Source organism: Cavia porcellus, unplaced genomic scaffold, assembly GCF_034190915.1.
Source record: "Cavia porcellus strain 051 isolate PalLab524CR breed Dunkin Hartley unplaced genomic scaffold, mCavPor4.1 scaffold_3, whole genome shotgun sequence".
NCBI classification, from domain to species: domain Eukaryota; kingdom Metazoa; phylum Chordata; class Mammalia; order Rodentia; family Caviidae; genus Cavia; species Cavia porcellus.
The window spans coordinates 45,133,367-45,160,329 of NW_026947486.1; the positions used below are offsets into that span (position 1 = coordinate 45,133,367).

The 26,963-nt window shown below is 37.4% G+C and overlaps 1 protein-coding gene across 7 annotated transcripts in view; it reads right to left on the reverse strand.

Annotated features, from left to right (window-relative positions):
* Atrx (ATRX chromatin remodeler) overlaps positions 1-26,963 on the reverse strand; it is a 292,107-nt gene that overhangs the window by 254,222 nt on the left and 10,922 nt on the right. Inside the window, exon 1 of one of the 7 annotated variants that reach the window (XM_063246117.1) lies at positions 22,879-22,954. The exons of the other annotated variants lie outside the window; for them this stretch is intronic. The gene's annotated coding sequence lies outside the window, so the exon portion shown is untranslated. Of the gene's footprint in view, positions 1-22,878; positions 22,955-26,963 lie in introns of those variants that run through there. 7 annotated transcript variants of the gene reach the window in all.

The window sequence follows — 26,963 nt, forward strand, 5'->3', positions numbered from 1 at the left end:
CATAATAAAAACCCTAAAGAAAACAGGTATAGAAAGACCATACCTGAATATGATAAAGGCTGTTTATGACAAACCAATAGCCAGTATCATACTGAATGAAGAAAAACTAAAAGTATTCCCCTAAGAACCTGAGCAGGACAAAAATTCCCACTCTTACCACTTCAAATCAACACAGTATGTGAAACATTAGCCAGAGCAATCAGCCAAGAAAGAAAAGGCGTAGATATAGGAAAGAAAGAACTTGTATTATCATGTGAGACATGATACAGATGCCATGATACTCTTACACAAGAAAGACCCAAGGAACTCCACGAAGAAATTCTTGGAATTAATAACCAACTTCAGCAAAGTAGCAGCAAAAAAGTCCAACACACAAAAATCATTAGCATTTGTGTACACCAATAATGAAATCCATGAGAAGGAAATTATGAAGACAATACCACTCACAATAACTTCAAGAAAAATGAAATAGTATCTAAGAATTAACCTAACTAAGAAAGTGAAGGAATTCCACAAAGAAAACTACAGTAGTCTAAAACAGGCAAATGAAGAGGTCATTAGAAAATGGAAAGAGCCAGGTGCAGTGGCACCTGCCTATAATCTTAGCACTTAGGAGGCTGAGGCAAGAGGATCATTGTAAGTTCCAACCCATCCTGGGTTATACACTGTAATACCCTGTCTAAAAAAAAGAGAAACAGACAGCCCAAGCACCTGCCTGGCAAGTGCAAGGTCCTAAATTCAATTCCTGATACCAAAGAAAGAAACAGAGACAGAGACAAGAGACAGAAATGGAAAGAAGGAAAGAAAGACAAGAGGGAGGGGGAGGAGAAAGAGAGAGGAAGAAAGTGGAAAGATGTTCCCAGCTCCTGGATAGGCAGAACCAGTACTATCAAATTGGCCATACTTCCAAAACTGTTATACAGATTCAATGCAGTCCCAATCAAAATATCAAGAGCATACTTTACAGGGCTGGGGTAATATTTAGATCAGCAGCATAAGCACCACAAGCGCGAGGTTGTGAGTTCAATCTCTGGTTAAAAAAAAGCATACTTTATAGAACTAGAGAAAACAACCCTAAAATTTATATGAAACCAGAAGAGACACACAATGGAGTAAAAGCAATATTGGGCAACAAAAGCAAAGCATCAAGACTTACAATACTACACTTTAAGCTACACTCAAAGGAATAGTGATAAAAAAGAACATAGTATTCGAACAAAAACTGATACCTGGATGACTGAAACAGAATAGAGGACACAGAAACAACGCTGGCTAGGGTTGGTGGTGCAAACCAGCAATTCCACCACTAGGGAGGCTCAGGCAGTAGGATCACTGTGAGTTCAAGGCCAGCCTGGACTACATAGTGAGCTCACGGCCAGCCTGAACTAGTGAGACCCTGTATCACCAAAAAAAAGGAAAGAAAGAAAATAACAAAAAGAATCATCCCTGGACATATTCAGCTATTTGATCGTTGACAAAATGGCCAAAAGCATATACTGAAGAAAAGATAGCCTTTTCAACAAGTAGTGGTGGGAAAACTGGTTATCTGTGTGCAGGGGATTGAAACTGGACCCATATTTCTCTCCGTGTACTATATTAAAATCTAAGTGGGGGTTGGGGATTTAGCTCAGCGGCATAAGCACCTGCCTTGCAAGCAGGCGGTCGTGATTTCGATCCCCAGTACCGATAAAAATGAAAAAGACAAAAAAATAAAATAAAATAAAATAAAATCTAAGTGGATCAAAGTTCTAAAATAGAAACATTAAACTTCCTGGTTAAATAGGTAAAACACTTGAAAACATAGGAGTAGATAAGATTTTCTAAACAGAACTTCAATTGTGCAAGAAATTACAGTAAATAACAAATGAGATTGTATAAGGCTACAAAGCTTCTGTATAGCAAAGAATCAATCAGCAGAGTAAAGAGACAACCTACAGAATGGGAAAAAAAAATTGCCAGCTATTCCTCAGACAGAAGACTATTCAGTATATATAGTAAGACTTCAAAATATTTTGATGACCTAAAATTAAAGACCCTTTTATCTTTGACCCTCTGGTCACTTTGTCAAGAAATAAGCAAGAGAGTCGGGTATGGTGCCACATGCCTCTAATTCCAGCACTTGAGGGGCTGAGGCAGAAGAATTGTCACAAGTTCAAGGCCAACCTGGACTATGTGGTAATTCTCAAAGAAACCAAAACCAAAAAAAAATTGGCAAGTGAAATGAATAGACACTTCACAGAGGAAGAAGTGCAAATGGCTAATAAATGAACAGCAATTAAGAAAACAAAAACTAACAAATCTTGGCGTGGCTGTGATGAAAAAGGAACTCTCCCACATTGTTGATGGGAATGTAAATTAGTATACTCATTATGGATATTAGTATGGTAATTTCTAAAGAAGTAAAAATAGAAATTTCATATGATTCAGCTATGCCCTTTCTAGGAATCTACCCAAAAGAGATTAAGATACCATACTACAGAAATACATGCATACAAATCTTTATAGCAGCACAATTCATAAAAGCTAATCCTAGAAACACATGTATACCTATTAACAGGAGACTGGATAGAAAGTGATATCCATGTATAATAGAATACTGCTCAGCTATAAAGAAGGTCAAATTTGAGATATTTAAAGGAAAATAGATGCAGCTAAAAAATATGTCGAGTAAAATAAATCAGAAATTTAAGTACTGTATGGTATCTCTCATCTGAGTAAGACAAAAGTACAAACTATGTGAAAAATAAAGGAAGAATAGAGAAAGACAAGGGGATGGATCTCTTTTAGATGGGAAAAGGTCCAGGGAACCAAGGGTAAGGAATGAGAGGAGAGATAAGAAAAGTAGAGTGAAGATGTGCCAGGTATAAGATGCTAATAACTTCAATGAACCTACACATTATATGCCATAAACATGAACTAATACTAATAATATCAACAAGAATAAAAAGAGAGGAAGAAGAAATAGAAGAGGGAGTGAGGGGGAGGGAAAAAAGATTTTAAAAAGAAACACACTATATTATATATATGTAGCAACTCCCCAAGATGACTATAAAATGCATGTACTGCAAACATGTAATAAAAAAACTCTACGAGCCAGGGATTTAGCTCCATGGTTTAAGTGCCTGCCTGTCAAGTGCAAGGTCATGAGTTCAATCCCCAGTACCCCCTCAAAAAAAAACTTTAAAAAAATAATTTACCCCATTTTTATTGAAACCAGATTTTTTAAACTAACGTCAGAAGAAAATAAATCTGAGCATCACAATTAAAAATTTGGGGGCTAGGGATTTAGCTCAACAGCACAAGCACCTGCTTTGCAAGCGTAGTCATGAGTTCAATCCCTGATAACAAAAAAATAACATACATAAAACAAATAAATAAAAATTGAAAATTTTGGTACATCAAAGTGTAGGGAAAGAAAGCAGATAAAACGGAAATAATAGGATGAAAGTTAGTTTTTTGACAAATTGTAACTACAAAGAGTTAAACCTTTGCTAGAAGGAACACTTAGAAGTGAGAGAGATGATCAACAGAGCAAGGCTCCCTCCCTGTCAAGCACTCCATCCAGTTAGCTAGGCTGCCCTTTCTCGCCATGTAGTGGGGGGGGGGGCTGCATAATAGAAAACTCAATTGTATTAAATATATACTCACGCCTAGATGCTTGCACACATACATACATATTTTTAAATTATTCTCTCACTATCTTACTACACTAAAGATGCACATAGCCCCTTTTTTAATTTCTAACAAGCCCATAAATTCTAAAGATAACATTCTGAGAGGACAAAGAAATCCAAATGAAGTTCACTTAGAAATTTACACATAGGCAATGATGGTGGCTGGTGGCCAAGTTAAGGGTCGTAGGGCCTAAAACTGCCAATCAGGATGTGACAAACTCCAGGGGGAAGTCTTTTTGCCATCTAATAAAAGATACAGAAGACACATCTCTCCAGTTTTCCCAGTTCTGGACCCACTTTTCTCTCACACAGGATAGCTTTCTGTCCCTTCCTTTCCTCCAAATAAAGTGCTTTTGTTTTTGCTTTTTTTTAAACTTTGTATCTTTAATGTATTACTGGTATAAGGCTTATGTAGCACACACAAACCACCAGAGGCAACAAAAGGACACCATCACAAAAATGAAAAGACAACCCAGACATCAGGAGAAAACTATTTTTAAATTAGAAATGTCATAAGGGTCTAGTATCCAAAACATATAAAGAATTATTACAAGCCAGGCATGGTAGCACATGCATATAATGCCAGCATGCTGGGAGGCCAAGGCAAGATGATAACAAGTTCTAGCTTGCCTAGGCGATTTAGTGAATTGTGTGGCCCTATTTCAAAAGTAGAAAAAAAAAAAAAGTACAGACTAGGGAAATAGCTTAGTGCAAGGGCCCTAAATTCAAACCCCAGCTCTGAAAACAAATTATAATTGAACAAAAAATAACTTAAAAATGGACACTTTAGGAGCTGGGAATTTAGCTCAGGGGCATAAATAAGCACCTGCCTTGTAAGCAGACAGTCATGAGTTCGATCCCCAGTACCGATTAAAAAAAAAAAAAACGGACACTCAGATAAGTGATGGTAACTTCTGAGCACTTTCAGTGAGACAAACAGTCCAATGCAAGCCAAACGTGGTGGTGTACACCTAACTCCAGCACTCAGGAGACCGAGGCAAGAGAGTCACTATGAGTTCGATGCCAGCCTAGCTATGTAAGCAAATTCAAGGCCAGCCTGTGCTATAAAGCAAGATCCTATCTCAAAAAGAAAAAAAAAAAAAACAGTCCACTATAGCACATATGCAATTATAGGTTCACTACCAACACCTTGGACACATATATATTTCTCCAAAGAAAATACATACAAATGACCAATAAGCATATAAAAGTACATTCAAGATTATTAGTCATTTGGGAAATGCTAATCAAAAGTACAAGATGATATTTTTTCTTTTCCTTTCCTTTTTCTTTTTCCTCATTTTCCCTGAGATATTATTTTTTTGGTATTGTTTAATTTCAACATACATGAAACTATGGACAACTATTTTGAAGAGAACGAGAGACATTATGGAAGTGACTGTTGTCTAGTTTTGAAGACTTAAAATGCCTTCATCATCTTGTTCTGAATTCATACATTTTTTGTATGAATTCATTGTGTGTGAAGATATGGACAACTATTTAGAAGAAAACAAGAGGCAATATGATAGGGGCTGAGGATTTAGCTCAGCAGCATAAGTACCTGCCTTGCAAGCAGGCAGTCGTGAGTTCGATCCCCGGTACCGGTAAAAATGAAAAAAAGACAAAATAAAATTTAAAAAAAAGAGAGACAATATGATAGACAGTGAAGATCTCCTGTTGTTTTACTTTGAAATCTGTTGTCTCACATTGTTTTCTTCTGATCTATTTTGTTCCATTTTATGTTTAATTTTACCCTCATTAAAATAAAATTTTAAAACAAAGTACAAGAAGAAAAAACTTTTTTTAACTCAACAGGATAGATATAATTTTTTAAAAATAAGTACTGGGAAAGGTGTACAGAAATAGCTAAATGGTTTGACTTTCATGTTATGTGAATTTTATCTCATTTAAGAAAAAGACTCCCAGCCAGGCGTGATGGCACATTCCTATAATCACAGCACTTGGGAGGTTGAGGCAGGAAGATCACTGCAAGTTCAAGACCAGCCTGGGCTAGAAAGTGGGCCAAAGGCCACATGAACCACAGTGAGACCCTGTCTCAAAAAGACAAAAAGAAGATTAAGAAGAAGAAGAAGAGGAGGAGGAAGAAAGAAAGAAAAAAAGAAAAGAAATGATCCTTAAAACTAGGACAGAAATTCAAGAAAATACATACCTGTTTAACTAAATAGAAAATAAAACATGTGCATGTACCGCCAAAAAACCCCACAACCAGGCCAGAGGTTTACTTCAGTGGCCTAAGTGCTTGCTTGGCAAAGGCAAAATCATGAGTTTGATGCCCGGCACAAAAAATAAAAACCTACAACCAAAATTTAAAAGGAAAACTAACATGAAAATGTTCATAAAACAAAGGAATAAACATATTTATTATATATAATAACTGTTATGGTAGAAAAGACATTTCAACATCACCAATTATGAAATGAATGCAAGTTTAAATATCTGAATGTAATTATAGTTGTGTGAGGCCTTTCTTGCCAGGCACCACCTCTAGTTAGCACAGTGAGAACCCAAGACACAGTGCCTGTCTGTATAATTTTTGTGTACTCATTTAAGAAGAACTCAAGATGTGAAATAAGACATAGCAGGTATACTGCAATGAGAGATTTTTTTAAAGGGAATCTGGTTTTCATTTAGGAGAGCCCCCACCCTATCCTCAATAGTGGCAGTTGAACCCAGGGCCTTTGCACTGAGCTGTGTCTCCAGCCATTTTTAACTTTTTCAATTTCGAAAGAGGGCCTTAATAAGTCTCTAATTTTCCCAGGAAGGGTTCAAACCTGTCATCCTACTGTGTCACCCTGTCCAAGTGGTGGGAATATAGCCATGTGCCACCACACCTATCTTGAAGAAGGTTCATCTACAGAAGTCTGAAACAAAACTTTGACTAAAAAGATGAAGAGGGTATTATTTCTACTTTTTGCCGTAATTCTTTTGGAAAGAGTCAGATGTACAAAATCCATTCATAGATCACTTGGTATCCATAACTAATTTATTTAAAAATAGAAAATGCTGGGCTGGGGATTTAGCTCAGCAGCATAAGCGCCTGTCTTGCAAGCGAGCAGTCGTGAGTTTGATCCCCAGGACTGATTAAAAAAAAATGGGGGACTGGGGATTTAGCTCAGCAGCATAAGCCCCTGTCTTGCAAGCAGGCAGTCGTGAGTTCGATCCCCGGTACCAATAAAAAGGAAAAAGACAAAAAAAAATGGAAAATGCTACATGTCCTCAGCACACAAAATTCCTCAAACAAAAATTCAGAGGTAGTAATGAATAATATTATACTATATTTTACCCCATCAATGCATCACCAGAGATAAGTTGTTCTCTAGAAATGAACTTACAGAATTATGATTCTTTACCCATTCTCAGAAATTTATTAAGATGACTACAAATTTAGCTATTGCATGAATTTCTGCTGTGGTTAGCTAAAATGAAAACTATAGATAAATCAGTATACATCTCTATTAATAATATCGCCATACCACAAAGGTAAAACCCAAAGAATATGAACAGCACATTTTGTTCTTTTATAAAGGACAGCACTCTTAGGCATAAACATGTTTGTGTTACACAAGTTGAGTATCCCTAATTCAAAGTAACTGCTCCAAAGTCCAAAACATGATCAAAAAGTCTTAGATTTCGGAGTATTTTGAATTTTAGGGTTTTGGTTTAGAGATGTTCAACATGTAGTCTATTCAGTATTTGAAAAGCTCTTGAAATCTCAAATAATTCTGGTCCCAAGCACTCTGGATAAGGGATACTCAACCTGCATAAATTACAAGGCCAAGCAGAAATTCAACTGTTAAAAAATACTTAAACAATGTTGTCCATTCATCTGAAAAATTTTTACTTCTTAAGGATAGACAGGCTGTTTTGAAACAGCCCAAATTCACATTGAGTCTATGGTGAACAAGGCAAAAGGATCAAGTTGGGTAAACTGAAAGTATGTGAAATATTCCTGAGGATTTATTTTTCTTGAGTGATTTCTAAACCAGATACAAAAAACAAGAGAATTTTCAAAATGTCCTCAAGAATGATATCATTATTGACATCTATATGATCTCCTAGAATGACTAGTTAGAAAGATAACACCCATTTGGATTATATAAATTCTGACGTCAATTTTTAAAAATTTACTTCCTTTCTCAAATCAGATTTATTTCAATCCAAGATTTTTGCTAAGTTGCAAGTGAACAAACTATAGGGAAATAAAAATGTATAACTCTTTAAGATTGTATATAACGTAAATATATAAAAGGAACATAATCACTTTCAATCCCAATTACAGCAGAATCTCTTTTATTTTACTCATGTTAGGTAGAGGCTCTGTTTAAAATAAAAATTTGCCTGTAAAAGAATTGTGTTCAAGTTTTATTAAATCTCATTCAACACATCTTAACCTCTGGCAAACAGCTCTTCTCAACAATGGGGAAAATACTGGAGGAAAGAGACTGCAATTCCCAAGCATAAAGTACTGAATACAATGTCATTAATGGAAAATGTTGAACTATGAATATATAATCCTACACAAAGAAATTTATCTAGCAGTATATAAAATTAGAGAACATCATCAGGATTATATTGGTTTTTGTTTGTTTGTTTTTTGTCTTTTTGAGACAAGCTCTCTTTATGCAGTTCAGGCTGGCCTTGAGCTCACTTTGTAGCCCAGGCTTGGTCTCGCACTCACAACAATCCCCCTGCCTCAGCCTCCCAAGTGCTGGGATTACAAACGTGAGCCACAACGCCTGGCTATCATCATAAACAAAGAGTGATATAGGAAATAGGAGAACAAACAAGTTTTGCTTACTCATTTTCCTACAAATGTTTGGTTTAATAATACAAGAGAAATTCTATTAAGAAAACTAGTCTAAGCTGAGCATGATGGCACACACATACAATTATAGCACTCTGGGACACTGAGCAGGAAGATCAAATGTTACAGCACAGCCAGGACAATTTAGCAACTAGTGAGACCCTATCTCAAAACAAAACATTAGAAGTGGGCAGGGGATGTGGCTCAATGCAAAGGCCCTGGGTTCAAGACTCAGTACAATAATAATAATAGTAGTAAATCTGATGCTTCTATTTTACATCTCACCTATACAGTACTATAAGCCAAAGGTGGTGACTTTTTCCCATGTACACAGGCACTGCCATCCAGTAGTAAGCTTTCAGCAGCAGTTTAAAAAGTGTTTAGTCCAGATTTAGTATCAAATAGTAGACACTGCTGGTCGATTAAATAATCATTTTATCAAATAAGCAAATGCATTTCTACACAGACTCCATTCCCTTACACTACATAATTATACTGTTTTACTTTGTCCTTTGAGAAGATAACATACACCAACACCCACAACTAAAGGAATAGAGGTTTATTTTGGCTCACATTCTTTAGGTTAGTCCATAGTTTCCTAGCTCCAAAACAGGATGGCATGGCAGAGGGGCACAAGGCAGAAATGAATTGCTCACAAAATAGCAATGGAGAAGAAAGAAGAGAGCTATCAAGAGAGAAGATGGAAAATAAACCTCTCTAGGCCACACCTCATGTCCAGCCACTTCTAACCAGGCCTGACCTCCTAACAGCAAGCCAGCTCTAAATCCCCACAAGCTAATCACCTCCCAAAAGCTCTGCCTATGAGTGCAGGTAGATATAAACTGTAATGCACACTTTTAGCAATTTCACGAGAAATATGTATGTCTTATTTTTTCAAACAGTTATTTAAAACACACCAAACCAGCCAAGCAAGATGGCACACGCTTGTAATCTCAACACAAGGAAACTATGGCACGATAGCTGTAAATTCGAGGACAGCCAGGGCTACAAAGTGAGTTCAAGATCAGCCTGAACGACACAGTAAAACCTTGTTTCAAAAAGACAAAAAATAAAAATAAAACACACCAAACCAAGTGTTTTTAAAAGTAATAAAATAGGAGATTAGGGCATGGCAAAAACTGGCTGGGGAAGTAGGCATGATCTGTTAATTACAAAGATCCAAGACATATGCAGAGAACAGTTCCCAAAGCCCTGTGTCTGGACTTGGGAGAACTCCAGCACATTTTCAGCAGGATCACATAGATCTGATCTCAGATGAGCCATGGGAACCAAGCACCACCTCCTGGGACCAATATGTAGAAGTTCTCACAGGTTTCCTTGAGATCTGGACAGCATAAAAGAGACAAACCATGATGACCTTGCTATCATAACTTTCCACAATAGTCCACGGCAGAGAGAGTGTGTAATAGTTTTGCATTTACCCTCTTTTTCTCTTTACTTGGCTCCAACTCATTCTGCAGAATCAGTTTCTCCCTTACTCTTCACTTTTTTTTTTTAAATCAGGCTTTATTGGTACATTTTGGCATACATAATGATCACATTCATCATAGAGAATTTGTATCTACATATTATATAACATATTTTTCCCACTCCCCTACCCTATTTTCAACCTCTTTTCCTTCCTCATTTACAAAATCTTTTCTTTCTTTTTGGAACAAACACTGCTACTGCTTTTTTGTTCATTTTGTTCAAGAATAACCTGCTAACTCCAGAAGGAGAAGCAAGCAACCCAGAACCCAGTAACATTTAGTTAGCAAGCACTTTTTAGATGCAGACTACCAGACAACAGTAACATTCAGCACTCCTTTCTCTTCTTAAAAACAGGGCATATTAACTTAGTTTTATAACAGTGAACTAGCACAAGTTAAATTTTTAAAAATTAAATCTAGACATGATTATCATTCTCTTCCTCCCTCTACCAAAATTTGATATTCAATCAGTACTATTAACTCTTAGGTCCAAGTAAAATTTGTTCATTCATTCATTCATTCATTCATTCTGAAACAGGGTCTCACTACGTAGTTCAGCCTGGCCTTGAACTCAGCAGGATCCTACTGCTTCAACCTCTTGAGTGCTGGGATTACAGGCGTGCACCACCACACTCAGCCATAAAGTTCTTAAATATATCCTTTAGAGTAATTAAAATCTCTATTGGAGAAGAATGAACTCAGCCTTCAATCCCATTCATATAATTACAACACAGGCTCATCGAAAATAGTGGCCCATGTAGTCTGACCTCTCTATATGTGGACCAAAACAACTCTAAATTTCTAATGTAAGGTAACCAAATAAATCATAAATTACTTGGGCTTCATACAAATGTAAAGTCATAATGTCACTTGTTTCTGTGTGTGTAATAAGGACAAAACCCAGGGCTTGCAGATTCTCAGCAACTGTCGCACCACTCAATTACATATCCAACTATTTTTATTTGAAACATAGTCTTACTGAATTATCTCAACTGGCCTTGTAGTCCTCCTGCCTCACCTTCCCAAGAAGCTGGGATTCGGCATGTGCCATCTCTGATGGCCCTAAAATCCTAAGTACTGCTTTTTAACTACAGGCCATGTTCTTTCCTTTGAATATTTTACTACTTTATGTTTCTTTTCCCATTAGTAGTTGTGGAATTTTAAAATCTACTAATTTTTTAACCTCTTTTGTACATGAGTACACACACTATTATCTTTGGAGAAGTTTAGGTACAGAGACAGTAGCTTACAGCTGGGGATTTAGTTCAGTGGCACAAGTGCCTGTCTGGCAAGTGCGAGGTTGTGAGTTCAATCCCCAGTACCAAAAAAATGTTTAAAAGTTTGTTACAGAGGAAATAGTCTTGTAAAAAGTAAAACTTTCATTTTAAACTAATTATAGATTTACATGGGATTATAATAACAGAGATTTTATGTGCCCTTTACCTCATTTCTACAATAGTAACATCTTAAACTACTTTTATTTTCACCCATTAATTTGGTGTTCCTATGGACACACTGCTCTCTTTTTTTTTTTTTTTTTTTTGTCTTTTTCCTTTTTATCGGTACCAGGGATTGAACTCATGACTGCCTGCTTGCAAGGCAGGCGCTTATGCCGCTGAGCTAAACCTGCAGCCCCTATTATTGATTTTTTTTTTTTTTGTCTACTGCTCTCTTTTTTAAAGCAGCAAGAAAAGGAAGCAAGAAATCATTTAAGTCTCTGAAATATGGGTAAATGATAAGTATACTGAGTAAAACGGTTTTATCATAGAAAAGTAACAAATAATTTTAAAATTTTATTCACTTCGTGATTATTTAAAACAGATTTTGCTAGGCTTGGTGGCACATGCTTATACTCTGGGGGGTTGGCAGGAGGACTGCACCACAAGTTCAAGGCCAGCCTGAGCTACAGAGTTCAAAGTTAGCTTGAACTACGTACAATACCCTATCTCAAAAGAAAATAAAAAGAAAAACTTTAAAAAATGTTTTAAAATCATATTTTAATCCAAATTGGAAAGAAAAACATAATCCCTTTCCACAGGTTTCCCAAAAAACTGTTAATAGTGGAATTCACCAAAGTAAAAACACACAAAAATCAGTTGCATTTCTCTAAGCAGGAAATTAAAGAAATACTTCCAGTGACAATAGTATTGAGAATAATTCAAACAGTAAATTAAAGCAAAAAAGGAAGAAACTTCAACACTAAATAAGAAGTTTGTTTTATTTTTGTACTGCAAGGGAGGCCTGGGGATATAGCTCAGCAACATAGTGCCTGCCTGGCAAGTGCAAGGTCATACATTCAATTCCCAGTACCCCCCCCCCAAAAAAAAAGCAGGGGATAGAAGAACCCAGGGGCTTCCTCATGGTAGACAAGTAGCTACACCTACCTCTCAGCACTTAAACACCAAAAACAGGCAAAACATCAATGAAAATGAGGTAGAATAAAGGCAGGGGAAAAGGCAGAAATAAAAATCTTAATTTTAAAATTGTGCTTTTGAGGAAACTCTACAACTGCAGTTACCCCAAGTTACTCGTATCTGGACTCTGTATCTTTATCCTCCTGTCTGGTTTAGTCTCCCTAGGTTTGTTTTTGTTTTTTCTAGGCTCGTCACTTCCAAACCCCATAAACTCCACAAATGAGGTTTAGTTTTTAAACTAAAAGGCATAAATCTAACCTTAAGATAACAAAGTAGATTCAGGGGCTGGGGATTTAGTTCAGTAGTACAAGCACCTATCTGGCAAGCACAAGGTCATGAGTTTGATCCCCAGTAAAAACAAAAATTAATTTAATTTAAAAAAACAGATCCAAAGGTTCAAAGAGTGTTTTCAGGTCAAACATCTTATATCACCTATCTTAAAGAATAACAAACACACAGTTATCAACAACCCCTGTCAGACCATAGTGCAGCTGGTTCTCCAGGGCCCATACCACTTTTTCTCAGTATGTTATTTCTTTTATTCTGCCTAATAAAATCTTTCTCACTCCCAATGAAACATCTTTAAATTCTTTGCTGTGACAAGAGAAGAAACTTCTCAGCAAGCTGAGTTAAGGTCACCACCTCTTCTTTGGGGAAACTCCTCAGAACCTGTTCAGTGAAGTCAGAAATGAAATTTAACACAAATGAATGTGAAGACAACCTATGTTTATGGATTAGAACATCTAATAATGTTTTTAAAAAAGTATTCAAAGCAATGAAGAGACTAAATGCAATCTATATCAAAATCCCCCCCAAAAATAAAAAATAAGCCAAGCATGGTGGTGCACTCCTATAATCCCAATACTCAGGAGGCTGAGACAGGAGGATCATTTCAAGTTTAGGACCAGCCTGAGCTACAAAGTGAGCCCAAGGCCAGCATAGTGAGACCTGAACTGCATAGTGAGACCCTATCTCAAAAAGACAAAAAAAAAAAAAATAAAATTAATTAATTAAAAATTAAAATTAAAAAAATCTCAGTGGTATTTCCTGCAGAAATACAAAAATCCATCCTAGAATTCATAAAGATCTCAAAGACTTAGTCAAGCAATCTTAACAAAAACAAATTTGGAAAATTTACATGTTATCATTTCAAAGTATAATACAATCACCACCTCCTTAGTGCAGCAGGCAGTGCATCAGTCTCATACTCTGAAGGTCCTGAGTTCAAAGTATAATACAAAGCTAATGCAAACAAAACAGTGTGATAGTGGCCTAAGGACAATCGTCCAGACCAATGAACAAAAACAGAGGGCCCAGAAACAAAAATCCCACAAAGAGGGTCAGTTGCTTTTCAAAAAGGGTAAGACCGCTCAATGAGGAAAAGACAGTCTTTTTTCAACAAATAATGGAAAAAAACTAGATATACACATACAAAAGAGTGAAGCTGGGAGTGCAGCTCAGTGGCACAGCACATACCCAGTATATACGAGGTCCTGGGTTCAAATCATAATGATATACACAAAAAAAGAAGCTGAGGGGCACTGATATAGCTCAATGGCACAGCACCAAGGTCCTGAGTTCAATGTCAGGTACCAAAAAAAAAATGAAACTTGGGGCTAGGGATTTAGCTCAGCGGCATAAGTACCTTGCCTCGCAAGTGCGCAATCATGAGTTCAATCCCTGGTACCGATAAAAAGAAAAAAAAAAAGACTTCATGAAGGGCTGGGGATTTAGCTGAGCAGCATAAACGCCTGCCTTGCAAGTGCCCAGTCGTGAGTTCAATCCCCAGTACCCAAAAAAATAAATAAATAAAGACTTCACAAAATTTTATGATTTCGTGTATCAAAAGATACTTGCTATCCCACTGCACAGAAGAGAATATTTGCAAATCTTTTATTGGATAAGCATTTAATATCCAGGACATATAAAGATTCCCCACAACTTAACCAAAAGAAATTTCAAAAATAGTCATTTCTGCCAGGCATGGTGGTGCATACCTGTAATCCCAGCACTTCAGAGGCTGAGGCAAGAGGATCTCTATGAGGTTTGAAGCCAACCTGAGTGAGTTCAAGGTCAGTCTGAACTACATAGTGAAATCCTGTCCTCAAAGACAAAAAAATTTTTTTAAATAGCCAAAGACATAAAAATGGCCAAGAAGCATATAAAAAGATGCTCCACACATCACCAGTTATTAGGGAAATCCAAATCAGAACCGGTACAGGATACAACTTCACACCCATTGGAAAGCTATTATCCAAAAAATGGAAAATAACAAGCACTGGCAATGGCCTGGTGAAAGTGGAATGCTGATGCACTGCTGGTAAGAATGTCAAATATTACAAACATTGTGGAAAACCAGTATCCTAGAAGAATTTTTTTAAAAATTATCATATGACCTAGCAACTCACCTTTGGATACCCACTCTAAAGAATGAAAGCAAGGGCTCAGATACCTGCACATAAATGAATTATGTCTGACTAGAGACACCAGTGTTCAAGATACTTGGAAGACACAGATATGCACACTTGTAATCATAGTACTCAGGAGATTAAAGCAGGAAGATCCCCGTAAGTTCAAGGGCAGGCTGGGCTACAGTGAGACCCTCAAAACAAAACAAAATGACACTTGGAGAAGTGCACCAAGCAACTCAAGTGGGGAAGAGGAGGTGATGCAGAATCCCATCAAATGAATTCCAGCATCAGAGATGATCAGAAAAAGCAGTGCTGCCCCTTGATTCCAGCACTACTTACACACCAGACCCAGTGAACAAGACATCCTGGGAAAAGAAAGAACTAACTCCCTGAAGGAAGAAGCCAAATACAGAGATGACTACCAGACTGCTGTAATCAAAGTGCCCAGCCTAGCTGCCCAGTACCCACCTGTCCCAACTCCCTTCTCACTGGAAGAAGGAGCCTAGTGAATGAGATATTCACCAATCAGAGTATTAAAGAAACTGAAAGTCAAAGAATCATTCAACGGTTTCAAAGGGCAGTGAGTGAGTTAGGACTTACAGGTCCTTGGGAAAGAAAGTAACAAGGGCACAATCTTAGCTTAAGGACATGGAACCAGACATTAAGAAATCCATATGACAGTGAGTTGCAAGGGCTGATAGCAGTTGCACCTAGTATAATCCAGGACAGGGGAAAAGTCACTGGAATAGGTTCAAAGCAGGTACCTTCCCACCACTCTGCCAAACACCAAAAAACTCTGGGCCGATGGGATACACACCCACCATCCACCCTTGAAACTCCACAGAGCTTGGTGCCTGTGAAGGACACTTCCATGGCCAGCAAAAAGCTGCTGCATTCTGCAAGCCCTCAACATCATTGAATTTATGGGCTGGAAAGCTAGAGAGGTGTGATGTAGGCAGAAGGGATTATATGGGACAATGACCAGGAAAATTCAAGATATAAAAATAAAATCAGAAAGTCTTCTTTGTTTCATTTGCTGTTGACTAAGTTTTCTTCTTTCCTTCTTTCTGGAAATGTTTCTTCCATTTTTTCTTCCCTTTTCTTTCCCTCATTGTCTGTATCCCAGCCTATTTGTAGGCTGTCTTTGTAGGTTATTTAAAAGATAGATAAACCAAGCACACTTGGGAGGCTGAGGCAAAATAAAGGTCACAAGACACCAAGAAGAGCTTGCTATCTTGGCTTTCCACATAACAGCCAGCCTTGCTTCCTTGGCTGAGTTTAAGGCCAGCCTGAAATTACAAAGCAAAATCCTGTCTAAAAGAAACAAGAGGAGGAGTAAAAGAAAGGAAAGGAAAGGAGAAAGGAAGGAAAAAACGGAGACTAAAATATGTTTTCAATTACATGGTAGATATATGGTTAGTTCTGTAGATGCTGATATATATAACCAGTGATGGTTTTCCCAACACAATCACAAAACTGATTTTATTACACTGAATAGGTCGGTCATGTAGTTAGTCACCAAAACATAACTAAATCCAAGGTCACATAAGAAGAAAACATATACTACCTACAGATATTTCTACAGTATCAATAAAGTTTTTTCTATCCTAACTTCAACCCTCAGCACAAGAACAAAATAGCAACCATGAGGAAAAAAGGCAACGAAATGCCTCCCCCAAAATATGTAACTCTCGCCGCACCAAACTATAGCTCTTCTGTCTCCATTGATTTTTATCATGTTGTATCTTGCTGGATTTTATCGTATGTGGTAGTATAAACAAAAATTGTTATAGGCAAAGAGACAATATAGAAACCAATGTTCATTTTTCTGTTAGCTGGTTCTAAATACTCTACAATGCTTTCATCCACTTGAATGGCGTGACACTGTCTTGATATGCTTGATGCTATAGCATATGAAGTTATATTCAAATATTTCAAGGAAAAAGACACTATGGTAACTACTATTAAGTCGGCTTATTTGGTGGTGAAGCACTAGGTTGCTGAAAGTGTCATGCTTTAACCTGTATTGTTATGTTGTTATGCTCCCTTTTATCTCAACCTCTCCCTTATTCATTAAAAAATTATTTAATTTTTAAAAAAATATGTAACTCACCAAAAGCTGATTTCACAGAGGAAATTACAGGCAAAGGAATCAAAAGCCAAAAGGTTAATATGTCTGCAAAGAATAAGTAAATCCATAAGGTGTTCAGTGAACTCAAAAACTATTTTAAAAACCAGGTAAAGGGTTTAATCAATAAAATGTTCAATGTGATTGCAAACACCAAAAGTTGAATGAATTAAAGAATACAAGATATAAATGAAAATTTTAGTAAAGAATTAGAGATTATGAAAAGAAAGAAAGCAGAAATACAGAGTATACCATAGTATCAAATGTTAGAGACAAACATCCAATAACTTATAAAGGCAAGCCTATTAGAGTAAGAGATTTTTTACCACAAACATTAAAAGCCAGATCTTGGGCTGAAGTTTTTCAAACCCTAAAAGAAAACAAAATAGATCGAATATCTCTAGATAAAAACAGAAACAGTGAGTCTGCTGAAAGATAAAATAGGTAAAACGCTTGATAGGGAACAACTTCCTGAACAGAACCCCAATTGCACAAGATACAATGCCAAGAATCAACAAATGGGAGTATATCAAATTAGTAAGCTTCTAAACAGCAAAGAAAATAACCAAGTTGTCTTTGTCACTTTAGGCTCATCGCTGAGACAAAATACCTGAAGCCCAAAGTTGGGAAAGGAAACTTATTTCTTACAGTTTTTGGAGGTTTCAGTCCACACTCAGTTGGCTCCAAGACAGGCAGGCATGGCTGGGCTCCAGTTCATGGCAGCCACCAGCAGCAAACTCGAACCAGCAAAGAGAAAAACATACCTTCTTCCTGCCATTACATCACATCCTGGCTCCACCCCTATGTGGGTGGAGCACTGACACCATCAATCCAAGCACTATACAATGAACCATCACATATGAACAATGCAAACTCATGAGACCTGGGGGACACAAACATAAACCATGACACAAGTAAAGAAATAACCTATAGAATTGGAAAAGAACCTTCAGCTACTTCCCAGAGGACTAATATCTAAAATAGGAACTCAAAAAAATTAGAACCCCCAAAATTAAAGACTCAATCAAGAAAATGGACAACTGAAATGAATATAGTAGACCCTTCTCAAAAGAAGTCTACACACACAAAAAAAAGTCTGGCATAGGGGCACACACCTAAAATTCCACCACTTCAGAAGGCTGAGACAGGAGGTTCATCATCACACAAGGGTTTCCTCAAGTTAGAGGAACTATACAGGGAGACCCTGTCTCAAAAAACTGAAAAAAAACAAAGTCCAAATGGCCAATATTCATCATCTTTGGCTATCACAGATATGCAAATCAAAACAACATTGAGATTCCATCTTAGTTCAATAAGAATGGCTATTATCAAGGGACTCAAAAAACTACACATGCTGGCGAGGTTGTAGGGAAAAAGAAACCCTGCTACACTATTGCTAGGAATGTGAACTAGTACAACCACAATGGAAATCAATATGAAGATTCCTCAAAACACTACAACTAGAAATTCCAAACATTAAATGAAATTAAAAAATTTCATAAAATTAAATGAAATAAATCAGACACAGAAAGTTAAGTATTGTATGCTTCCTCTAGTATTGACATAGAAGACTAGGGCATGACAAAGCTGTCAAGGGAAGTAGGTATGAACTGTTAATTACATGATCCTGGAACACATGTGCAGAACAGTTCCCAAAGCCCTGCATATGGACTTCTTTGGACAACTAGAGCAGGTTTTCAATAGGATGGCCCGGATCTGGCTTCAGCCTGAGGTATGGGATCCCAACATCACCTCTCTGGATCCATATGTATCAGTTCTGGCCGGTTTCTTGGAGATTTAGACAGTATAAAAGGTCACAGACATCAAGAAGAACTTGCTATCTTAGGCTATTTTGTCTTTTCCTCTTTTCCTTGGCCCAAACTGGCTCTACAGAGCCAATTTTTTCCCTCACTCTTCACTTTTGCTTTATCAAATGAACTCTGCCACTGCTTTTGCTCATTTTGAAGTGTATAGATTTTTTAATATAATATAAAACATTTATCAAAGAATTTAGAAACATAAAAATGGATATACAATATGAAACAAATAGGGTCAAAAATAGCCAAGACAGCAAAAAAGAACAATGTATTGATGCCCTAACATAACATTAAGAATTCTTTTTTTTTGGTACTGGGGATCAAACTCACGACTGCACTTGCAAGGCAGGCACTTACGCCGCTGAGCTAAATCCCCAGCCTGACATTAAGAATTCTTTTTTTTTTTTTGGTCTTTTTCATTTTTATCGGTACCAAGGATAGAACTCACGACTGCCTGCTTGCAAGGCAGGTACTTATGCCCCTGAGCTAAATCCCCAGTCCCCACATTAAGAATTCTTAAAAATCTATTTACACACTAGGGGCTGGAGATGTCACTCATTGACAAAGCATGTACCTAACATGAACAAGACAGTGAGTGTGATACCCAGCACCACCAAACACACACACACACACACACACACACACACACACACACACACACACACCAGGAATGATACCATCCAAAGTGGAGCAATAACTCCAAAATTCTTTCCCTTTACTAACCTTTACTAAGGCAACAATTATTCTGGTTATAAACAATCCAAATCAATATTTTGCTATTTGATTTGGGGGGATGGGTTTGAGGCAGGATCTAGCCATAGAGTTTGGGCTGGCCTTGAACTCACTATGTAGACTAGGCTGGCCTTGAGCTTGCAAAGATTCTCCTGCCTCAGACTATAAGTGCTAGGATTATAGGAATGCACCATCACACCCAGCCTCAGAAATCAATGCTTATAATTCTAGAATCTAATCGAAAACTTTTAATAACCAGAGAAGCATTCAATTCTTAAAAAAAGCTCCTGAAGGCCAGAGATTTACCTCAGTGGCATAAGCACTTGCCTGGTAAGTGCAACGTTGTGAATTCCATCCTGGTACCCAAGAAAAAAGTCCTAAATAACTTACAAAAAAAAACTATGAGACCTAAAAAGTGAACCCAGCAGATAAAAGAAAAAAGATCAGCATGGGAAAAGAGCAAGGAAACAAGCAAAAGACCCATGCACTGCCTAAGTCCTGAACTGAAGGCTGTAGCAAGGAGGCACCTACCTGAGCCTCCCCACATCCCCTATCCAAGACTTGGCAGTCACTGACTGACAAGATACCAGTGCCCAACAGTCTACTAGTACCCCCAGCAACACCATGCCAACACCACTAGAACACTCCATGGTTTCAAAGACCATGGCCAGGGCACTGCACCAGCATATGACAATGGAAAGGGAACACAAGCAGCAGTAAGAACAGGTGGACAAGATGATGGAACAAAAGATGAAGAAAGCAAGAGAAAAAGAAAGAAAAAGGAGATAGGAAAGAGAATATTCAAAAGGAGATCATGAAAAAAATTCTGAAGCTGCAGGATAGGCTACTGGTACCACAGGAAGAAAATCATCAGCTTTTCTGAAATTCAAGGAAGTTCTGCATCAGAAAAAAAAAGGAACAGAATGACCTGATCATTCTGACATCAGCTGAATCTAACTGTTTACACAGAAATTCACCTTCTCAGCATGCAGAGCAGACATGGAAGGCACATTTGCAGACATTTCATAGTAGCTGACAAAGACAAACATGTTTGAACCTCAGAGCGCTTATAGCCCAGCAGTATGTGGGCTCAGCAGCTACCTTCTCAGAGATTCCAGAGAGCAGGCAATTCAAAAGCAGCCCAGATGGTACCCACTAGATTGCTCAGCCCTCACCTCACAATGGGCCCACACACCAAGCCGACAGTCCTAGTTAGTAGCTCAAAACTTTTCAGCATTTCCTGCAGGGCAGTACTCATCTCAGCCACAGCCTTAGTACTGTGCATTCATGGCTACTTTCAACCCACCCAGGTAGAGAAGATTATTTCAGCCTGTTGATATCCTATCCTTGCAAAAGCAGATGGAACATACTAACTACCAGATTAGCTACTCTGATTCATCCCCTTGAATCCCTTGTACTTCAGGCTCTGTATCCAGCCTTTGGACTCCTTGATTGTCCCACACTAGCTCCCTGTAAGCATGCAACCAGCAGGAAAATGAGGCTCTGCCACTATCATCCAACCTGGTCCTCAACTTGCTTCCCTTCATCCCAGACAGCCATAACCCACAATTCCACCACAAAAACAATTATCACATTATATTCAACTCTATTCCTCACTGGTAAGGGTCTCCCCTGTATGTTCCATGCCAACATAATCTACCTGGAACTGGAAAATAAATCAAAGCAGACAAATCCCTTACCTCCCTATCTACTAGCAATGAAGAGTCCAGAAAAACTAGTGAAACATTTCCACTTTAAATAGCATCAAAAAGGATGAAATACATAGGAATACACCTAATCAAGTCCAACCTTTGTACTTGCACAGTAGAAATTACAAAACAATGCTGAAGGAAATTAAAGAGGCTTACATAAGTGCAAAGACAATCAATGTTCATAATTTAAGATTATTTAATAATAAGAATAGCTAGGTGTGCTTGAGCATTCCTGTAATCCCAGCACTGGGAGGCTAAGACAGGAGGATTGTGACAAGTTTGAGGCCAGCCTGGGCTACACAGCAAAATCCTGTCTCAAAAATAAAAACAGTAAGAATAAGAATATTCCCCAAAGCAATCTACAGTTTCAATGTAATTCCTATCAAAACTGTTAACCACATTGCAAAAATAGAAATGCAAATCCTAAAATTCACATACAATTTTAAGAAACCCTAAATAACCAAAACAATCATAAAAAAAAATACAGTTCTAATATGCTTACTTCCCAATTTCTAAAATCCAAAACTAAAGCAATCAAAAAAGTATAGTATTACCAAAAAAATAGACATATAAACCAATGGAGAATACAGTCCAGAAATAACCCATACATCTCTGGTCAAGTGATATTAGACAAGGAAGACAAAATCATCCAATGGAAAAAGAACGGTTTCTTCAATAAATGGTACTAGAGCATATGTCTGTAGTCCCACCACACTGACAAACTGAGGCAGGACTATAAATTCAGGCCTAACCCAGGTAACTCAGCAAGATCCTGTCTCAAAATAAAAAGGACTGAGAATATAGCTCTATGTAAAGGACCTGGGTTCAGTTCCCAGTGAGCACAAAAATGCATGCATGCATACATACATACAAACCATCTGGGTTGAGCCAGGTATTTTGATACACTCCTGTAATTCTAGCACTCTAGGCTCTGAGGCAGGAAGACTCCAAATTCAAGGCCAATCAGAGCTACATTCCAACTCTGTAACAAAAAGTTTAAAAAACAAAGCACTCTGGGATGATAAAGTAGAAGGATCATAAATTTGAGCTCAGCAAGACACTGACTCAAAATAGAAAATAAAATTAAGAAGAGGATGAGGTATAGCTCAGTGCAAAATCCACAGAATCAATCACCTGCATCACAAAAAAAAAGGTGAGAGGTGAGAGCTGAATATGGTGACACACAGGCCTATAATCTCAGTACTTAATAGGATGAAGACTGCTGGAAATTCAAGGCCACCCTAGTCTACACAGCAAGTTTGAGACCCTTTCTTAAAAAAAGAAAAAAACAAAAATGATGAGGAAAAACATGGAAGATAAACTGTTCTAAATTTAGAAAGATTAAAGAGATATGACAATGACACTATGTTACAAAATTGGATCGCCAACCAGAAAATTAAAAATTTTTGCTTTGATTATAATGGATATTACATTGGGGCCAGTGTGGGCTATATAGTGAGTTCAAGGCCAGCCTGACTCTGCATCAAGAAACCAAAAAACAAAATAAAATAAAATATGAAGTAATTGGCAAAATGTGAACAGTACTTATAGATCAGAAAATAATAATATTAAAATAGCACTTATCTTTAATTTTGCTAACAATAGTTGAGTTTCATAAGACAGTATTCCTAGTTTAAAGAAATACATACCAAAGTACTTAAAGATAAGCACAAACCTCTAATTTCAGCATTCTGGGAGGCCAAAGCAGGATTTCAAGTTCCAGACCAGCCTGGGCAATTTAGCAACAGTGTCTCAAAATAAAAAATAAAAAAGATTAGGGGATATAGATCAATTATAAGGCCCTGGTTCAATCCTTGGTACTTCAAAAGAAAAACAGTTACTTAGTCAGAAAGGGACAACATGTTTGCAATTTACCAAAATTATTCAGTATAATAATAGACAATGATAAAGTGTGGTAAAACAGTAGCATTAGTTGAACCTAGATAAAGGACATAAAAGAATCATGTACGACTTTTGCAAATTTTGCTTTTAAAATGTTTAACATTATTTTTTAATTTCAGTGTATTACTATGGGGGGAGCTGAAGATCAAACCCAGGGCCTTGTGCATGCAAGGCAAGAGATTTACCACTGAGCCACATCCTCAACCACTGATGTTTAACTTCAAATGTACTAAAAAAGATAATTATCTTTTATCCCCTTGAAGATAGTTCAGATTTGGTATGAGATTAGTTATGAAAAACAATCATAGGGGGCCAGGGATTTAGCCCAGTAGCATAGCACCTGCCTGGTAAATGTGAGGTCCTGAGTTCAATTCCCAGTACTCCTTCCCCCCAAAAAAGAAAAAAAAAAAAAAACAATCACAAAGAAAAGAAAAAAAAAAGAGGTCGGACATGGTCGTGAACCCTTATAATCCCAGCACTTGGGCAGCTGAGGCAGGAGGATGGTTGTGAGTTTGAAACCAACGTAGGCTACAAAGTGAGCTCAAAGCCAACCTGAACTACACCCTGTCTCAAAAAAGGCAAAAGAAAAAAAAAAAAAAAGAAAGAAAGATACATGGACAGACAATCATGCCAGGCATGGTGGCACACATGTGTAATCCTGGCACCCAGAAGGCGAAGACATGAATTTCAAGGCTAGGCTGGGTCATACAGAGAGACTTTGTCCCAGTAAAGCCACAAAAACAAAATTAATTAATTAATTTAAAAAACAAGCCACATGTGATGGTACATTCCGGTAATCCCAATACTCAGGAGACTGAGACAGGAGAATCACCATGAGTTCAATGCCAGCCTGGGCTAAAGTTCAAGGCCAGGTTGCACTACAAAGTGAGGTCTTGTCTCAAAAAAAAAAACAAAAAAAAAAAAATCAAAAAATTTAAAAACCAATCTTTTGGGCCCAGTATAGCTCAGAGGCAGAGCCTATACTCCCATGCATGATATCCTAAGATAGGAGATTAGACCGTGGCAAAACTGGCTAGGGAAGTAGATATGTTCCCTTAATTATAAGATCCTAGACATAGTCAAGAGAACATTTCCCAAAGCCCTGCACATGGACTTCTGGGAAAACGCTGAGGTTTTCAATAGGACAGCTTAGACTTGACATCACCCTGCGGCACGGGATCCCAATACAACTTCTCAAGACCTGTATGTAGTTCTCTTGGGTTTCCTGGAGATTTGGACGGGATAAAAGAAAAGACAAGCTATGAAGAGCTTTTCCCCCTGAAAGCCCACTCTGCTTTCTCCAGGGTGCTCTTTTCTGTAGGGTGTTTTGGTTTGGTTTGGTTTGGTTTTCTTTTTTTGGTACCAGGGATTGAACTCATGACCTTGAATTTAACAGGCAAGTGCTTGAACCACTGAAATAAATCCCCAGCCCTCCAGGGTGTTCTTGTACCTTACTTTTTCCTTTTACTCAGCCCAAGCTCACTCTGCAAAGCCAGTTTCTCCTTGCTCTTCTTTAATTTCCTAAATAAACTTGGCTGTTTTTTGCCCCTTTTGTTTAATTCTTTGAAATGAGAAGAATCTGGAATCTAACTCCAGAGGGAGAGGTGAGCAACCCAGAACCCAGGAAGGTTTATTTGGTTAGCTACTTCTAGACAAATCACTTTTAAAACCAGGCTACCCAGTAGTGGCCCTGACTTCAATCCCTAGCACATGTACAAACAAACACACAAAAATCATTCAGGGAAAAATTTCATGAGATCAATGAGACACTAACTATAAAATTGTTTTAACTGAACACCCTTAATCTGTAGACACTAAAATGTCCTTTTTATCAAGGTATGGTGGCACATGCCTGTAATCCCAGCACTCAAGAAGCTGAAGCAAGAGGATCACCACAAGTTCAATACCACCTTATGCTACATTCTGAGTTCAGGGCCAGCCTGAACTACATAGCAAGATCCTATCACCAAAAAATGTAAGAATAAAAAATAAATTAAAAATCCTTTTTAAGGGGCTGGGGATTTAGCTCAGCGGCATAAGCACCTGCCTTGCAAGCAGGGGGTCGTGAGTTTGATCCCTGGTACCGATAAAAAAAAATCCTTTTTAATAACACCAAAACAATTTTCCAGGGGGTAGCTGAATTATTAGCCAAAATTTGTACTAATACAGACGATTCTCTTGTATGTGGTGCTGGGATCAAACCTCGGATCATTCAGGTGCTAGGCAAGTACTCTACCACTAAACCTCTTAATGCAAAGTTTTTAACTCCATGGGGACAGTGCCTTTGTCTATCTTATTAATCAATGTAGTATCTAGAAGTTTCTAGCATATAATAATCATGATCAGTAATAACAAATATGATTGATTATTAATGCTTTACCTCCATTAACTCAATCTTCACATCATCCAAGAAATATCTGGTAAATGAATTAATACTTTATGTAGTATAATAGTGACTGTCAGTTCCTCAAAAATATAACATATGGGTTCCTAAACATCACCATACTATGTAAAGCTGCACAACTAACACCACATAACTTAGGAAAAATGGAGGCAAAAACTCAACTCTCAAGCAAGCACAGTGGTCTGGCAGGCTGAGGCAGGAGGATCCCAATTTTGAACTCAGCTTGAGAAAACTTGAGATTTAGGAAGACCCTTTCTCAAAATAAAAGATTTTAAAAAGCTCAGTGCAAAAGCTCTGGGTTCAATCCCCATTACCATAAAAAAGGAATCTATAAAAGTGATAGAAATGGTTAGTTTTACAGCTTACGGATGTTTACTGATTAAGAAAGGCATAAATAGGGCTGGGGATTTAGCTCAGCGGCATAAGCACCTGCCTTGCAAGTAGGCGGTCGTGAGTTCAATCCCCAGCACCGATAAAAATGAAAAAGACAAAAAAGAAATAGAAAAAAAAAAGAAAGGCATAAATACTGTACTTTAGCTTGAAAAAAAGACTGAAGCTCATGAATTATTACAAACTGATGGAATAAAGATGATCTGAAATCGAATGAAAAATTGTAACAACCAATGTAGATGGATGTGGTTCATAACTCAAGTGGTGAACTGAGTTAGATGGTATAATGTTTGAAGTATATGCATGTATTTTTATGCAGCTCTGTTTACCTGAGTGTGGTTTCCTGCATTTGCCTAGTGCAAAAATCAGTAAAATCTTTCTATAAAGGACCAAACAATAAATATTTTAGCCTTTGTAAACCACAAGGTCTCTCTTAAAATTATTCAACTCTCCAACTGTAGTATAGACACAGCCAGACAATGTAAACAGGTATGAGTATACTCCAACTGAACATAATTTACAAAAAACATGATAGGTAATATTTTGCTGAACCCTGATGCTTCTGACAAAATTCTGCACAAACAAAAATAAATTTTTATGTTCAATTGTTTTAGTACATATCAATCTAATTAGAATGAATTCACATTTTCAAAACAAGTATTAGAACTAAATGTGGAATTCTGTCACATAAACCAAAAAATGGCTAATATAAATCATCTCATAACTTGCTTCAAAATCATTTGTGTACATGTCTTATTTCTTCTGCAGTGTGGAAAGTAAGACTGATCTTTAGCCATACTAATCTTTCTACCAGACTGCCCTCTTAACAGCCAATCTTTAAGTGCTAACTCATTCAGAACTCATAAAGAATACCATTTCCTCTTGTAAAACTTTACTAGACATCAACAAAAATCAGGATTTCCTTTCATTCTGATCCTTAGCTTCCTTAAACCACTTTTCACATTCACTAAGACACAAATGTCTGACACAATTTAAAGTTTATGAGTTCCATGAAAAAAAAACTGGATGGGAGAAGGACCTGGCATAGAGGAAAGCTGCTCAGG